The 17,991-nt window shown below is 45.2% G+C and overlaps 1 protein-coding gene across 4 annotated transcripts in view; it reads left to right on the top strand.

Moving 5' to 3' along the window:
- The window catches only part of ZHX2 (zinc fingers and homeoboxes 2), a 64,390-nt gene that overhangs the window by 18,970 nt on the left and 27,429 nt on the right, over window positions 1-17,991 (top strand). For 3 of the 4 annotated variants that reach the window (XM_065753667.1, XM_065753668.1, XM_065753665.1), the window contains exon 2: window positions 9,581-9,646. The gene's annotated coding sequence lies outside the window, so the exon portion shown is untranslated. Of the gene's footprint in view, window positions 1-9,173; window positions 9,647-17,991 lie in introns of those variants that run through there. The other variant, XM_065753666.1, reaches the window with a different exon arrangement.

Raw genomic sequence — 17,991 nt, 5'->3', positions numbered from 1 at the left:
ATGGGGAGGTTCAAACTCAGGAAAAATTTCTTCTCAGTATGATTGGTGAGGCATTGGAACAGGCTGCCCAGGGAGGTAGTGGAGTCACCATCCCTGGGGTTGTTCAGGAAAGGATAAATGTGGCGCTGAGGGAGCTGGTCCAGAGCAGTCACAAGCATGAGTTGATGGTTGGATTAGAAGATCTTAGTGGTCTTTCCAATTTCAATGACTGTATGATTCTAAGTTCAGCCCCTTAAACCCATTCTCAGGAGACAAGCAGGATTTGGGAAATCACCTCCTTGGATGCGACTGCTGAGCAGGAACATCCAGTACTCCTCGAATTGCAGTGACCTTGCGATGGTCAGAGTAAAAGCAGATAGAGTTGCCAGCAAAGTGCTGAAGAGTGGCGAGCATTCAGTGTAGCAGGGAGGGGACCACTAGCCCAGTACTGGGGTTTGGTCATTTGTGTATCCAGAATGGTTAATCTTCTACGTTGGAAGTGTCGATGGCATCACACAGTTGGTGGAGAGGAAACTTACTTACCTTTCCATCTCAGCTATCGAGACAGGGAAAATGGAACGTTAAGATGTAACTCTGACAAAGCTTAGGGATCTGTCCTGGTGATCCTCCAGACTCGTGTCCCAGGGCCAGGAAGTAGATGCTTAGCTGAGCCAGATCCTTCTCCAGCTCTGAGTCACAAGCACTCATGCAAATGGCCCCGCTTGCCACATGCCTGGTTCCCTGCAAAACCAAGTCTTGCCAAAATGCATGCCTTGCTTCCAGCAGGAGTAAGCTTTCTAATCAGGCTCCTGGGCAATGCTTAGTTATTCCCAGTTATTCCCACCGCCATCAAAATGTGCAAAAAGCATCTCAGAATTAAAAGGACTGCGTGCTGCAAAAGCACTTGTGAGCCAGTTAGTTCATTAGTTTTGTTTTCACCAGGAGTTTATTAGACTTCCCAACTACTTTATTACTTTTTTCAGCTGTCATCTGGAGTCGCAAGAAATCTTTTAAGTTGCTTCTACTACAGACTGTCACCCATCGGTAGGCATTGTCCTAGAAGTACCCCATCTCCATTTCCCACCCATGTGTGCAGATGGAGTTGATAAGATTCCTCAAGATGTCTCATCCTAAAACAAAATCCAGCCTTTCATCACCCGAGGCCTGCTCTTATTTATTATTTCTGAAACAGAGCACCTTAAGTCAGACACTGGGGTTGATGAGACAACATAAAGCACAGCTGGAAGCTGTGCCAAATAGGTCATAACCATGGAGCAAGACTTGGCAGCCGGCCGAGAAATGGAGAGATGCATTAATGATAAAACATGTGTGAGTGCTTTTCATGTGCTTGCCTCAATTGGCTTTCCTAGACATTGTCAGCTGTGTCATGCATGTAACAGTGAGGACATTATAAATGTGTAAAATAAAAAAAAGAAGTAATATGGGAAGTGGCATTTAGTGAATTTAGAAATCAACCCAGATGCTCTTTTGATATTAGTTAGACTTTTATCTTTTTTTTAATCTGCCGTTTTGATTTGCAGCCACCCAACAAAACTCATCCTTGGCTCGGGTGGATGTTTGACTTAAGTTCTGATCTTCTCTTTTTCTTCTTTTTAAACAACAACAACAAAAAAGTCTTGGCTTAAAAAGAAATGATATGGTATTTGCAGAATCAATAGAAAAACTGACCCAGATAAAAGTGTGCAGAAATTGGTTCCATGCCCTAGAACTTTTCCTGCATGCTTTTTGATGCAGTGTATCTGATCTTTCAAAAAGAAGGTGACATAGAGTGATCTCTGCAGCTTTGAAGAATTGTTCTGGAAGAATAACAAGGAGCACTGGAGAAAGGGTGTGCATGAAGGGGTGTGCATGTGTGGCATGTGTCTTTTTTTTTCCTCCTTGTTAAGTATATTATGAGAAGGAATGAATTGATGTCATATTGCAGGTTATTTTGTAAGATAGGGTAAATGTTGTATGAACTACCTTTTTATCTGATTTTCAAATGGTGAAAGTGTGTTTCTCCTGAACAGCTATTCACTGTGGGATGTGAATTGAGCTTTATTTTCCTTGGTTCAGAACTTCTCCTGCTGGAGTGTGTAGCAGAGATGCATTTAAGTAGTTCCTGGATTTGCTCTCAGAAATGTAATTATGCCCTGGACCAAATCAGGTAGAATGCAGGAAAAAGCATCTGCTGCTGCAGACTTACTCCAGCGCAAGACTCCAAATCATAATTTAATTTAAATGCAGCATTTAGATCAGTGGGAAATAATAAAAGGTCCTGTCTGAAAATAGGTATAAAAGCTTCAGTGTCAGAGCCTGTATTCTCTTGACTTCCAAAAATATCGGAGGGTGTTTGGTTATGTGGGACCTGAAGGCATAACAAATCCATGTTCAATACAGCCATTGCTGCCACGAGAGTGATGAATGGGTAGGACGGTCTGCAAGATGGGCAGGCTGCAAGGAGAAAGTTCTGTTCCATCCCTTTGTATTCTCTGCCTTAAATAAATAAATAAATAAAAATAAAAATTAAGATCTAGCTGGAGGGAAAGGATGGGACCCAAATTACTGATTCCTAACAGAATATGCTGATACAGTGCCCAGGCTGTGCTGGGTATCCTCAGGACAAAGAGAAACAGCCACAGAAGTGACAGGCTGATGAGTTTTTCCTACAAACCTTTCAGTCCTAGGGGCAAGCAGGACCAGCAGAGCATTGGGGTGCCTGGGAAGCCACAACAGGACAGAGATCACTGCTGCAAGAGGATGCCAAGCCTGCTCTGCTTGGGAATCACAGAAAACATCAGTTTTGTCCTTGGATGCTGTTTTGAGTGCTCAATATGTGCAGACTTTCACCTTTCACAGCATTTCTGCAAGATATTGGCACCTGAGCAATGGTTGCTGGTGCTTCAGCTCGTTTCCCTGATATCAATACGGTGATGCTCTTACTGAAAATAAAAGACTTATCTAGCACCTACCAGCACTGATTTTTAATAGTAGCTGAGAAACAAACACCGTTACTTGAACAGAGTGAATGATTTCTTGCTTTATATTTACACCCTATGCTCATTTTGTTTCTCGTACCACTTTTGCACTGACGGCTGCTGTGTTTGGCAGGGATTTGCAAATACATTGATACTTACAGCCAAAAGTAGGTCTAAACAGCCTGATGAGGGAAACCCCTTCCTCTCATATTTATTTTTATAGCAGCAAAATGTAACTGCTGGCTGGCCTCAATTGGTCTTTTTTTTTTCCTTTTTTTTTTTTTTTCTTTTCAGCTTGGGAGTTGAGGGAAACAAAGGAGGAATGAATTAAGAGCAGGAGAAAAACTGCTGTATGGCTGAGTGTCATTTGGTGAGGAAATCAGGCTGAAACTGGAGAGACCAGGCCAAACCCAACTACAGTACTGGAAGGCTTTAAATTGTGTCATTCTGACACTGAGTCTAAGTGGTGAAAACAATTAGTGACGTTTTTGGCTGCAGTCTAACTCAGATAGGTTTGTACACGTATGGAGAGATGCTCATTGACTGCTGTTTGCATCATTTGACATACACTCCTCCAAGATCCTGACTGTAGGGAATCTCATATGGTAACCCTTGTCCTTTCCAAATTGGCATATGCGTTCAAATTGTGGGGGATGGTGTGGATTTAGAATGCATTTGCATTCTGTTCACTGCAGTTATCTTTCTCTGTTGTATCTTTTCCTCTTTAGCACCACCACTGTTTTGAGCTTAAATATTTGTGGGAGGGAGGAAGGAGTATGTGGTTTTGTCTGGGTCCCCAGTGTATGACATCCTTTGTGTCTCCTCGGCAAACTTATATGATGACACATGGATGGATCGGAGCGCCAGGGCTGAGCATCCCTTGGAGCTGAAAACCAGGTGATACGTAGGTTGCTCTGAAAGTAACGTCTCCTATTTATTTCCATGGTTCATACAACAGATAAAAAGAGCACAGTAACATTATTTGGTAGAGCAAATTCTCTACTTTTCAACGTAGTCATTTTTGCCAGCTCTGAACAAGAGCCTGCATGCCACACTCATCAAATCTGCACCGACGGAGTTGACCCACTGTTTCTCAGCTGCTATGACAGCATCATAGATAGGAAAATGTTGCCCATTCTGTCCATCTCTCATCAGGCCAAACAAATGTAAGTCAGAAGGCACCAAATCCAAACTGTACAGTGAGTGTGGTAGGACAGTCCATCCAAGATTGGCAGTGTGCTCTACAGTCTTCAAACTGGTGTTGGGCCTGGTGTTACAGTGTTACAAGAGAAAAGTTGTCCTCTTCTTTGACTTGACTCAGGAAGTTCAAACCTTCAGCTTAGTCGGTGTTGCAATGTAGTGGTCAGAGCTGATGGTTTGTCCACATTCCAGGAAATCCAGAAGGATCACCCCATTCCTCTCCCAAAAGATGGTGCGTGTGACTTGCCCTGCTGAGGGCTGCATCCTGAATTTTTTCTGTGTTGAGGAATTCATGTTGCCGCTCCATGGACAGCTGTTTTGACTCCAGCTCATAGAGGTGACACCACGTCTCATTGCCAGTAATGGTGTGATCCAGGAAACTTTCACCTTCAGCCTCATATTGGTTCAATAGGTCCTGACAGACTTCTTTCTGTCCCAGTGTGAGCATTCATGGGACCCACTTGGTGCAAATTTTGCTATATTCCAACATTGTCACCATCATTTCCAACACGCTGATGCTAATATTCAGTTCTGAACATGGTTCCCTGGCTGTAGTCCACTGATTTGTGCAGATGAGCTGATCAAGACGCTATTCATTTCATGGTGTGACAGATGTGAATAACCATGTGGAATATGGCCTATCTTTCATGTTGCTGTCACCACTACCCACCACCCCACTGTGTTCACATCCACTGTTTGGTGTCTAGAAATGCTCAGCAAGCATTGATGAATGTCAGTGGGTGCCATTTTTTCCATATGGAGGAATTTGATGACACACCTTTGCTTCATACGCACTTCCATGTCAGATGCCGTTCAGTCAGAATGCCCCTCTGACTGCTCCTCTGATGGGGAGGTGAATTGTGGAAAGGCTGTGTGGCCTGAGTGGAGACACAGCATGGGTCACAACCTTGTGCTCATGGCTGTCCTGCTGCCAAGGTGGAGAGGATGGTCCCTCACAGGACCTGCCTACTATGCCCATGTGTGCCAGAAGCTGCAGCAGCTTTCTCTCTCCCAGCCTTGCCTGCCTCCCTCCGTAGAATCATAGAATCATTGTTTGGAAAATATCACTAAGATCATCTTAACCTACCACTGACCCATCACTACCATGCCCATCACACCTGGGAGGGAGTGGAGCCCCTGCCATCTATCTCCTCATCCATCTCAGTGCTGGAGAAGGGCAGCTGAGTGCCCTGCAGGGCATGGATGAGGGAATGAAGAGATGCAGGGACATTCAGGCATTGCTGAGTGTTCCCAGTCACATAATGCGGTATCTGGTACAGGTGCTTGAAGACCTCAGGGCAATGTTCTCTATTTTAATAGCTTTTCCAGTGCATATTCAGGTATTTGATGGAAACTCTGGACTTCTCTTACGGGTTTATTAAGGGATAGAAGCAGTAATGATTTAATTAAACCTTGCACTGAACCTTCCAGCTGTGCATTCATTATTTGCATTGCAAACAGAGGAGCCGTGAAGTGGTTTGGCTTAGCCCAGGGTAGGACTTTGACACTGCCAGAAGTACTGTCTGTGTGTTCCCATCCCTGTGTCTGATTTCAGCTGTGATATTCTTGCATTATTTAAGCACGTGTCATACTTATGGGAACACAAAAGCTTTATAAAAGTGTGTTGAAGTGAAGAATCTTCATGTATGCATTCTGTCCTTCCACTGAGAGTCACCAGTCTTTGGTGAATATCCAAAGTGGACCAGCACAGAGCAGCCACAGCACACAGCAGTGCCCCAGTAGATGTTAGGGTGGTCATGATACACCAGGGGAACATGGATTTTCAGTGCACTGAGACATACAGCTTCCAGGAAAGCTTGTGTCTTCTAATTGTGCCGTAATAACAGTCTGCAATCTCCAGGCTGTAAACCAGCCGTTTCCTACACAGCTGTGAATATTTAATTTGATAGAAGGCATTTCTATTCTAGTGCTTAGAGTAATTCAGCTCAACTAAGGTGGTAATTTTTATCATGGTAATTTTGGGGAAATACAGGTATAAGCTAGACTGAAAACTTGAGAAACACCCACCTGGATACAGACACCAGGGCCTGAGGAGCAGACTTGGCTGTTTGTTAGCCCACGGCCTTCATGTCTTGTATCTCAGGCAGGACATGGCCAATCAAGCTTAGATGTGCAGATATAAAGGAGAGGATCCAACCCATTGCATCTCCCTTATCCAGTGCACGGGACTCCCCAAATCTGGGAGATGAGGCAGCCCAGTGTGGGAGCATGTTGATGGGTCATCAAAACCCCATGGTGCTGCTGGCAGCTGGTGGAGGGCTGGCATTGAAGGTGCTCCACATCAGTGTTTTGGACTGATAGACTGTGGGGTTAAACTCCCAAATTGGCATCTTTCAGGAAAAGAGGTCAAGGAGGTGTTTGGCTTTTATTTTATTTTGACTCAAGCACAGCGGGGGAAAGCAAGTGCTTTCAGGACTCCCAACTCCATTTCTCTTTGTAAAATGTTCTTTTGCAAAATTGATTATTTCCTTAGGTTGAGAGACTCTCAGAGGAACATTACTGTCGAGCTGCTAAAAAGTACAACGATTTCTCTTTTATGCCCTAAGAGCAGCTTCAGATTTACATTTTAGTTCACTGAAGTTATTTCAACAGTGTTTTGGAGGAAATCTCATTGCGAACTGTGAAAAATAATCCCATTTTCAGGTGGTTATACCTGTGATGTTTGGAACCTGCTGGTGTTCATAAAGTGGCATACTTTTAAAAGTCTTTCTGTTTATTTGTGGGCTTGTTTTGTTTTGGTTTGTTTTGTTATTTGCTACTTCTTTCTGGCAAGCATACCACTCAGGGCTCAGGTTGTGCTGGTCTGTTTGAGAGGAGCTGCCCAAGCAGGAGAGCTCAGGTAGAACAAAGAGCAAGACCCAGTTTCGTTGCGTTAGTAATCACCCACCAGTTGTAAAAAAATCTCCCAGAACCATGAGGCTGTTTGTAAGATCTGAAACATGCATGCATGTATGTGTATATGTATATCCCCAGCTTGTTCCTGAGCTGCTGTGTTAAATTGTGTTCTCATAGCCACAAGGGGTAGAATTATTTTCTGTTCATTCCAAAGAGGATTGTGTGGTATGAGCACACCAGCAAGGGGCTGGATTTAGTCACTCTAGAGATTTCTTCCTGCTTTATGTTTCCTAAAGCTGGGAGCCTCACTGAAACTTCACCTGCTAGGTCTTTAGGAAAAGCACCAACAATGGAAGGCTTGTTATACAGTCCTAAGAAGCGATGATATTATATGTAATGTATTTATTTTAGTTAACTCTCTAACTGAGGGTTAGAGATGGAAAGAGTGACAGGGCTCCTTAGTGCTGTAGGTGTTTGGTTGGTGGTTAAAAGCATTTTATTTGTAGGGATGGTCTGGGGCCTCTTAGCAAGATAGAATCACTTGTATGTTGGACCCAGCACTGAAAAGACAGGATTTCAGAGAGTGAATTCTGTCTGACCCCATTAAATACTGAACTGAACCCATTAAATACTGAAATTGCTTGGCACCAGGATTATAGCACAAGATGGGAGAATGGGAGATTCCCAAAATCCCAGTGTCAGTTTCCACGTCTTCGGCAGGTGGAGGTGTAACCAGCAACTTCTGTTACAATTCAAATTGTAACAGAATAGCATTTAGCCTTACTTTGAGATGGAGCAAAATGGAAAGCAATTTCCCAATTATCTGTGAATAAACATTCAGCTTTTTCTGTTCTAAGCTCTTAAAAAGCATTTTTGTTTGTGTAGCTCCTGGCTACTTGAGTAGCTCTGATGCTCTTTCAGGAAATCCAGTTGTATCTTGTAATGGAAGTTGTATCTGGAGCAGGCTGCCCAGGAAGCTGATAGAGTCTCTGTCCCTGGAGGTGCTGGAGAAACATGGCACTGAGGGATGTGGTTTAGGGGCATGTTGGGAATGGGTTGATGATTAAACTGGATGATCTTAGAGATGTTTTCCAACCTTAATGATTCTGTGATTCATGTGAAAAGAGCCACAGACTCCCTAGCCTGCTGGAAAGGAGTGCAAGACTTCAAGTTATTTCTCTGACTTGAACTCAGGTTTCCCAGCCAACTTTCCCACATCCAGATAGCACAAGCGAGTGTGAAGCTTCAGATTCAAATTCTTCATCTTTAGCTGTGTTCTGGGCACTGCCAAAACAATCTGCCCAAGTGGCCAAGAAGGCCAACAGCATCCTGGCCTGTATTAGAAATAGTGTAGCCAGCAGGAGCAGGGAGGTGATCATCCCCCTGTACTCAGCTCTGGTACGGCCGCACCTCGAGTACTGTGTTCAGTTTTGGGCCCCTCACTACAAGAAGGACATTGAGGCCCTGGAGCGTGTTCAGAGAAGGGCAACAAAACTGGTGAGGGGTCTGGAGCACAAGTCTTATGAGGAGCGGCTGAGGGAGCTGGGATTGTTTAGTCTGGAGAAGAGGAGGCTCAGAGGAGACCTTATTGCACTCTACCACTTCCTGAAGGGGGGTTGTGGTGAGGAGGGGGTGGGCCTCTTCTCCTTGATAAATAATGACAGGACGAGAGGGAATGGCCACAAGTTGCGCCGGGGAAGATTTAGATTAGACCTGAGGAAGCATTTTTTCTCTGAAAGAGTGGTCAGGCACTGGAATGGCCTGCCTAGGGAGGTGGTTGAGGCACCATCCCTAGCGCTGTTCAAGAAGCGTTTAGATGAGGTGCTAAGGGATTTGATTTAGTAGTTGGGTAGGGATAGTGATAGGAGGATGGTTGGACTAGGTGATCTTGTAGGTCCTTTCCAACCTTATGAACCTATGAAACTATGAATCAATAAGCTTTTGTCTCATGAGGGGGGAGTTTGGCTGGAGGTATTGATTTTGCTCAGATCACCCTGTGACCACTTGTTTTCCTTCACGTATCCTTAGTGTATGTTCCCTCACCTGCAGGCAGGGCATTTCTCAGACCTTTCCCTCACATCTCTAGGAAAAAAAAAAAAGGAAAAAAGGGGAAAAAAATAGAAAATGAGGAAAATCAACATCACCCAGCCAGTTAGTCCCTTGAAGGAGGAGAAGGGCGATGGGCCAGAGCATTTTGTCGAGGCTCCCAGTAGCAAGAGCTAGTTCTGGTATGTGTCTGCTGCAGCAGATGTTTGTGGGTATTTTCAGCCCAACAGGAGCCGTATCTCCGGACATCCCTGTGTGAGTGCTCCCTGCTGTCTGCCTGGCCTTGGAAATGTGGATTTTCTTTTTCCCAAGGAGCTCCCAAAGTATGCAGCTCTATGTCCCAGTGTATACCTGCATGGTCCTGTAAGTGGCCATGGAAGAGGCATTGCTGCAGTTCCCATCAGTCAGCGTTTTTAGATGCTGTCAAATAAACTCAGTTGCAGCTGATTGGGATGGTCATTGTTTTGCTGTTTTTCTCCCTGATTTTCCTGGACTTACATAGCTTACTCTCTCTTTTGTAGGTGTCTGAAGTTCTGCTTGCCTTCAGAAGTAGCACTGAATTCCCAGGATGTAAGAAATACAGTGCAGTGAGTAGATGTTATATTTCTCTTTTCCTTTTAAGTGAGAAACCCAAGCTTTCTCAAACAGAAGGAAGAATAAAAAGACACTTTTTTTTGAAGACACTTCTAGAACTGTTTACAGCAAGTAACTCCAGTACTTTGGAACCAGCTGTGTGTTTCTGGCACCTCTTTGCAACCCACAAAATAAAGTCAGCATTGTATTACCACATAGGCTGAGTAATTATCTCGCTGTAGATATGAACCACATGAATGCATTTAACTATGAATATATTCAATAGACTGGACCTTTATCACTATCTAAAGCTTGTTTGTTGACTTCAAGCCCTACCAGCCATTAAAAGACAGAAAACATTGACGGAGACTTGAGGCAAGGAATTCCTCAGGAAGAAAGCTTGTGTGTTCTGGAAGGCGATAAAAACATAGATTTGCCATGGGGTTGTTTTTGAGTGTGTGTGCGTGCATACAGCTGTCCAGCCCTGTCATCAGCACAGGAAACAACTCAATATCTGGCTCCTGTCTGATGTGTTTGAGGAACTTCAGAGGTACTTCGACACCATGTGACATCCGCATGCCTAGTTCCATTCCTTGCTTCAAAGCAGCTCAGACAGTATCTTATGTGTGTGTATGTGTGTGTGTGTATGCATATACCTTATATGTATATAGTGTATATGTACTATATACATACATATGTGCTATGCATACATATATACACACTATACACTATATGTGTAACTATACGTAGCTATACAGTTATGTATAAAGGTTTATAGGTATCTAGTTACATAGTTACATGTAGAAGCAGTGGCCAGACCAGAGGTTTTCCTTCTGCATTGACAGAATTCACTGCTTCTCTGTACGTTTTCCTATCAGAGCAGTTGTGCAGGGGTTGGGTTTTTTTGAGGGTTTTAAAATCAGCCCAACTCCAATCCTGTTTTTACCCTCTTCTGTTGGTGGTAGAAATCTATGGTTACTTGGAAATCAGCAGAATTTTGTTTCCATTTTTGTTTCAGTGGCATACAGCCTGTTTTCTGTTACACCAACACAAATCTATTTGGGCTACAGCAGAATAAAACCCCAAATTGAAATCAGCCTGAAAAAAAAGGAAAGGCTTTGTTATATTAACAGAAATGAAATAGAGTCCATTAGTGTTCAGAAAAAAAAGACGTGGTAAAAATTGCTAAATAAATAACTGGCAGCCGTTCAGAAATGGGTAAGCAAAAACCCCACAATAGGGAATCCTGTTTTCAGCCTTTTGTGATGGATACCAGCAGTGAGTCCTGTTATTGCCGGGAGAAAAATGGCATGACATCATGATGGTGTTTTGGGTTTGTCCTCAGTAAGTTCCATCGTCTGGTCTCCCTTTGAATCAGAAGTGTTTTCTCCTCCTTCCTTGGTGCTCAGGCCGCCATAGGAGAGCTGCTAATTGAGCTGTGGATTTATTTCTTGTCAGTTGCTTACAAAGCATTGCACAGAGGATCTTTGGCCTTATTCTCTATGCTGTGCTGGCTGCAGAGAAATGGGATGGGTAGAGACAGAGTTGGAAAGATGCATTCAGCAGAAAGGTGCCGTGTAGCATGTTTTGTCTCTCAAAGCATAACACTACATTAGACATGCTGTTCAAACAACGTTTGCTTTCAGATGTTTCATTCTCTGTCAAGTAGGCAGTGTTGAAATTTGGCCTCTGCTCTGCAAGCATCTCTGAAGTCCTGACAAGTGTGTGTCCTAATGCACCTGCATTGCAAGAAGAGCAAACAGGGGGACCTGCTTGTGTTGTGCTCCAGCTCTTCAAAGGCAGAGTGCTGGTGCCACACAAATGCTGTCTGTGTTGTTAAGTCAAAGCAAAGCAGCAATGTGGGAGCTCTGATATATCATGGTTGTGTTAAGAGGGTGAAAGATAAAGCAGAAGAGCAGGCTGCTTGAAAGCTGCCCAGGTAACTCATGTAGGGTCTCACATGGCTCTGAATTATTGCATTGAGATGTAGTCATTGTTCAGCAGAGAAAGGAGACAGTGAATTCCCATTTTCCTGTCTTCTAATGCTCTGGCTTGTGAAAAGCTGTTTGTCCAAAGCCAAGAGGAACTGGGCAGTGGGAGATGGCTGCAGCATGGCAGTGCTGACTGAGAAATAGATGCAGAAGATGGAGGAGAAATCAGAGGTAGAAGAGCTCAGCTCCTCTATCTCTGCTCTCTGGTGGTGGTCTGCAAAAGCTTCAAGCATTCAGCCTAGAGAGTTGTGCTAGCGAGAGGAGGGAGAGAAGGCTCCTTGCTCTTCTGCTTTCTTCCATCCACCTCCAGTTCTGTCCCGGCACTCAGAGAGTGTGACTTGCCTTCTGCAAATAGTTTATGGCATGTGGCAGCTCTCAAAGACTCTGTCCTGCTGCAAGGGATAGACTGGATGTCAGGAAGAAGTTTTTTACAATAAGGGCAGTGAAGCACTGGAACAGAGGTACTGGATGCTCCCATTACTGGGGGCATTCAAGGTCAGGCTGGACGGGGCTCTGAGCAACCTGGTTGAGCTGTAGATGTCCCTGTTCTTTGCAGGAGAGTTGGACAAGATGATCTTTAAAGGTCTCTTCCAACTCAAATGATTCTCTGAGTCTGTGAGGGGGACACATCACAGCAGTGTGGCACCTGTCCCACTCTGGGATGCTGCGCAGGGGACAAGGAGGCGCCTGGGCAGGCAGCAGCATCAGGCTGGTGAGACATGGCAGGTCCAGCAGGGGAGTGTGGAGGGCGAAGAAGCACATTTTGTGCATTGGAAATGCTTGGAAAAAGTCACTTGGAAAAATGAACTGTTTTCTGACAGAACTTCTGGACGTGTACTGTGAAGGAGATTCTTGTTGCAGGGCGCCTTTTTCTGCCACATGTGATCTGGTTGAGTTTCAAGGGCTGCAGGTTTGCTTTTTGTTGTTATTTGGAGCTTGAGCAGTGAATTTACAAACATTTCTTATCAAAACAAAGCAAAGCTTTGCCAGCAGCATGTGGCAGCACTCTGTGCAGGGCTTTGGCTCTGGATGGTGCCCTCGGCCCCCAGCCAGGAGAGGGTGTGGAGATTTCCTCCATGTGACATCAGATACACATCCATCCCACAGCCAGGGGCAGCTTTTCCCCAGTGCTCAGCACATCTCAAGCTTTGCTAACACCAGAGCAGCTCCAGCTTTCCAGCAGCCCAACACAGCCATCCCCCAGGACCCAGCTCAGGAGGAACGAGAAAAGAGAAGAAAGCAGGTTTTGTTCCATTCTTCATGTTTTTGATCGTGCCTCTTCTTCCTTTTCTTTTCCATTCGGCATGATGTCACAAATGACATCAGTCCAATAACTGCTTGCGGTTGTCATAGTCACAGTCTGTGACACCCAAACAAAGCAGCAGGAAACCAACGCTGGCGTACAAATGCTGTAATATTCATCACATTCCCTTTGATTAATAACTGCACGATTAGGTATTTTTTTTCCATTAGAAAAAGATGGGCAGAAGTGAGGGTTAAAAAACATAAATAAATGAAGTTGTCGGGGGAGGGGAAGGTTATCCCTGGCTCCGTCTGAGCCATGCTGCCACACTTCTTCCTCTGCTTCCACTTCCTCAAATAAATATTGCCTGGGTCCTTGATGACGCAGCTCCACGCACTTGGCCTGGTGGTAGGCAAGCACCTGCTGCAGGACAGGCCCCAGCAATTTTAAAAACCCATCCTTAAGAGGGTGGCAAGCTGCCCTGCAGAGTTCTGGGTGCTCCATCCCTGGAGGTGCTCAGGACCAGGTTGGATGGGGCCCTGGGCAGTCTGAGCTGGTGGGGGGCAGCCAGCCCACAGCTGGGGGCTGAGGCTGGGTGGCCTTGGAAGTCCTTTCCAACCTTTTTCTGTGATAAGACTCCTATGATATTTCATGAAATAGATGGGGAGCTGCAGTGGAGCTCGTGGCTCCCGTGCTTGGCTGGAATCAGGAGCTGGCCCTGCTGAACCTGGGGCAGAGTCCAGCAGCAAGCACTGTCCCAGTGGGGGGACACAGGGCCTGGCAGGGAGGTGCTCATGATATAATAGCTGAAGGTTGATTAATATGCCGTGAGTCAGAAACACCGGGGTGTTTTAGCTTTCTCCAGTTGCTATGGCGACGTTATTTTAACAAATAGCTTTTTAATATTTAATTAAAACTCTGCTTTTGGCAAGCCGAAGTAAAAACTATCACAAACACTACTACAAAGGGTTAGCAGTGAAGTGTATTCAGAGCCACAGGTTTTGGTGGCTTTTATTTTCTTCCCCCCCCCCCTCAGAACTGTCAGTTTCCCAAAGGAAAAAAAAAAAACAACAACAAAAAAAAACGAATAAATCACTGTAATTCATTAGTTGTGAGAAACGTATGCATGTTCCCAAGACACAAAGCAAATGTAATGCAAATCTGCAGTTACACTTGACAACTGAAGGTTGTCGTTTCTTTAATGCCTAACACCAAGCTGCTCTGTGAGGACGGGGTTTGGTAGTGATTCTTAAATGCTGCTTTGTTGCCGGACTTCCTCGCTCTATCGTTGCCTGCCGGATGAGCTCATGCCCATTTTGTTCACTGCCTGTTCTTCCATGTGAGGTTGGATGCTTTCCTCTCGCCAGCTTGTTGAGGAGGCTGGTGCTGGGGCCGGGCCCTGGACTGGTTCCTGGTCTTTTTTTAGGTGAGCTCCTCTGCTCCCCGGTGCTGCCACGGAGACGAATGAACAGAGAACTCGGTCTCAAGAGAAAAATAAATATTTAACAGCTCGCTTTGTAAATACCTTTTATTTATAGAACGGTCGCAGGTTCTGCTGTGCTTGGTGAGTGGGGTTGCTTCTTATGCAGGAATGCTGCCTTCAGGGACTCGGTGGATACTTAATGTCATTTGTGGTATAATAATGAAATAAATGTGTCACTCCCATGGGATTCCCTCCCGGCCCCTATTTTCTCTGATTAACTCCAGTATTACATGCTTTGTCTCCATTTGCATCGCATCGCTTAATCTTTTACTGAAACGGCATTTGGAAAATAACACCTTTGTTTCCTGGAGGAAGGGGAAGGCTGTTCAGTCTTTCAGAAGAATCTGAAAGTGCATCATGTATCTCTATTGTGTCTCTCCAGGTCCCTGGCACTGGTACTCTCCCAGAAGGCTGGGATGGGGCTGAGCAGCCCAGCACTGAGACCTTTCCTTCCTTTTGATGCTAAAGTAGTGCTATATAGTGGCATCAATTTTGATGTTAATATTGTTGCTGCTGTAGTATTTCAGATAGTGCTTTAGGCAGTTCTTTAATGCAGTCTTCTGCATTTCCATGTTTCTGTGCATGGGATCCCTCTGTTTAAGCCTCTTTGCCAGCTGGTGGCTGTCTCAAGGAGCCCAGACGTGATCCAGGGGTGCAGTGGGAGTTGTGATTCTATTGATGTGTCATAGGGACTCTTCCTAGAAAAGCTGAAATGGGATTTGCAAAGGGAAATAAAAGCTCTGCTGCAAACGTGGACTGCAGTAGGAGAGCTTAACTGCCAGGTCCCGGCTCAGCCTCAACAGCTAGGCCTCCTCCTGTGGGTGAGCTGCAATGCAAGGTGCTATATGGGCTTCAATTCACAGTAAGTAAGCCAGCAAAAAGGTCCGGGCTGGCACAAAGGATGTATGTCCCCAGTGCTCAGAGCCATTGCAGTGACAGGGATGCCCAAAGCAAAGCGAGACCAAGTGCCTTTTAGTGATTTAGGATCCATGCACTCACTTGGTATCACAAGTCAGTAATATGGCCCCAATCCCCACCTCAGTTAAGATCCTGTCCAGCCTAAGCCTTTCTGTGATTGTTTAAGGGCTGTTTTTGTGTTAAACACATTATCAAAAGGGCAGAAACCTGAGCATCTCACAGCTGTAGGGTAATGCCTATTGCAGCTCTAAGTTGTGCTTGGATCTGCTACTGTAGAATCTGTGCTGCGTGTCTTCCTAAGAGAAGCTCCAAAAGCAACGAAGTGTACATTTTCTTTGTGTCATGGGGATGTCTGAGTATCTCCTTCCAGCCACGTCTGGCTGAGTAATTGTGTCACTCGGATGAACTGCTGACTGTGACGCGAGGCCTGGGCGAGTGCTGAGGTAGTGGGGAGGCTGTGGGGCAGCCTGTGTGCTAAACGTGGTACAAATCCACCAGAGCTTGGACCTGGAAAGGTGGGAGGGAAAGGACTGAGGAGCAGCTGAGGTCCCTGGGTTTGTTCAGCCTGAGCAGAGGAGCTGAGGGGAGCCCTCATGGTGGCTGCAGCCCAAGGGAACGGCATGGAGCTGTGTCAGGAGGGACAGCTGGGGGTTAGGGACAGGGTCTGCACCAGAGAGCAGTGGGCATGAAACAGGATGCCCAGGGCAGTGGACGCAGCTCCAGGCTGCTGGAGTGAAAAGTGTTTGGACACTGCTCTCTGATGTAGGGTTTGGATTTGGGATGGTCCTGTGTAGAACCAGGAGTTGGACTGTTATCCCTTTGGGTGCCCTCCAATACGGGATGTTCTGTTCTGTGTTCTTGCTGGGTGTCGGATGAGGGTTGAGGTGTAGGAAGCAGACAAGGAGAGCTGCACACCTTCGGTGAGCACAAGGTGATGCAGGTTCACTTCCCAGCAGAGAACAGCTCCAGTAAGACCAACTAGCCAAAAATAAAGCCATTGAGCTGTGCTCAGTGCCACTCTGCAGCACCAGTGCAGCATGGCCAGGGGTGCAGCGAACAGCAGTGGTATCCTCCACACAGCTGGGTTCTAGCAGGGGTTTTGTGGTTTTCCTTAGCCCCGTCCTGTACGAGGTTTCTGCCAGGGCTCATCACCTCCTCCTGAAGCTGCTACTTTGTGCCATGGCTGTGTTTGCAGATCCCCTTCTGCTTGGCTGCACACAGCATGCTGCACTGCTTCTCAGCAACCCAGCTGCCCTCCTGTCCTGTTTGTGCGTGGTTTTATTGCTTTCTCGACCCAGTGCATTTAATGGCAAATCTTCAGAGCAAATAAAAAAAATCTGGTAGGTTTAGCTGGCGAAGTACAGCTGCAAATCACAGTTCCTGTTTCTGACACCTCCCTGCTGTAATGTGTCTCCCAACCATTGCACTGCTTTGCCCATCACATCTCTGGATAGCAATAGAGAAGGCCTCATTGTGCTCTGTGGTGCATCAGAAGCTCTGTGCTCAGGTGCAGTGTCCTCTTTCATGTCCACCTGAAGCACACACCTTCAGATACAGTGATATTGACTCAGTGGTTTCTAATTAGTTGTGCTTTCCTTTTCAGATACCACCTCATCTATTTGAGTGAAGGAGCTAGCTGTCCTGTTGGCCTCTCAGAGTGGCTGGGGCAGTGTGGGTAGGACACCCCCATGTGTCCTGGAGTTACTGTAGTGAGCACCGTTTGCTCTGTGCTCTCTGTGGAGCAGAATTACCCTCAGCTCTTTGCCTTCACTGGACTAAAGTGACTGAACATGATATATCTGACTGAATGAGTGGAAATTTGTTAGGTTTAACTTTAAAGCACATTTGCCTGAAAGGCAAAATCACAGACAGTAACACTTGGTGCTGCTTGTTGTTCCTGAGCCATCAATTGTAAAACATCTAGCTTATTGCTCTAAATTACTATTTTTATCATAGTATAAATGGTTAGTAGAGCATCTTGAGGAGTCTATGTTGACTCATGGGGACAGCAATATTGAGCACACAATATTTTTCTTTTTTCTTTTTACCTTCACAGCTGGTAATCCCCCTAACTGTCCTTTAAGGAAGGGAACAGTGTAAACTCTTTGGGGCAGGGATTGGCACTTGTTTGTTTTCATAGCGCTCAAGCTGGAATTGGGAAAAAAACTGTTGGTCTGGGAAGGCAGTCTCACCATAAAAATCCTACATCATATTGTACAGCAAAGTTGTTCTACAAGAATAGCTCAAAAATGCTGGAGAAGGTATTGGGATTGGGATACTCCCAGTGCTAACAGTTAAATAGTATTCTGTCTTTCTCAAATTTATGAAAAGTAGTTTTATCTGTCTCGAGAGGTTTTCTTCTGTTGTTTAAAGTTCCATAAATCTACATGGGAGATCTTAAAATTGGATGAGGACTGTGTGACTAACTGAGGCATTTCTGAGTTAAGTTGTAACATGAAGCGTAAGAAAATAGAGACTCTCTTGGCTGGTTGCATTAGTTGGATATATTTGAACCAGTGTGTTGCATGTCATTAAACATATGGTGAATCACATCTGACACATGTGCCAAGAAGAGCCTGAGATAATGGGACCAAAATGTCATTCAGTAACAATATTCACATAACAGAGTAATTTCCTGGAATATAATCTACAGGGATTGTTAAATTAAATGTGAAAAAAAAAAAAACGCATCCCCCTTTCTATCTTGCCCTTTGCAAAGTAAAA

Source organism: Cyrtonyx montezumae, unplaced genomic scaffold, assembly GCF_038088225.1.
Source record: "Cyrtonyx montezumae isolate F1298 unplaced genomic scaffold, pur_monq_1.0 scaffold_8, whole genome shotgun sequence".
NCBI classification, from domain to species: Eukaryota; Metazoa; Chordata; class Aves; order Galliformes; family Odontophoridae; genus Cyrtonyx; species Cyrtonyx montezumae.
The sequence above is the reverse complement of the archived record's forward strand: the minus strand, read 5'-3'. Positions and strand labels throughout refer to the sequence as shown.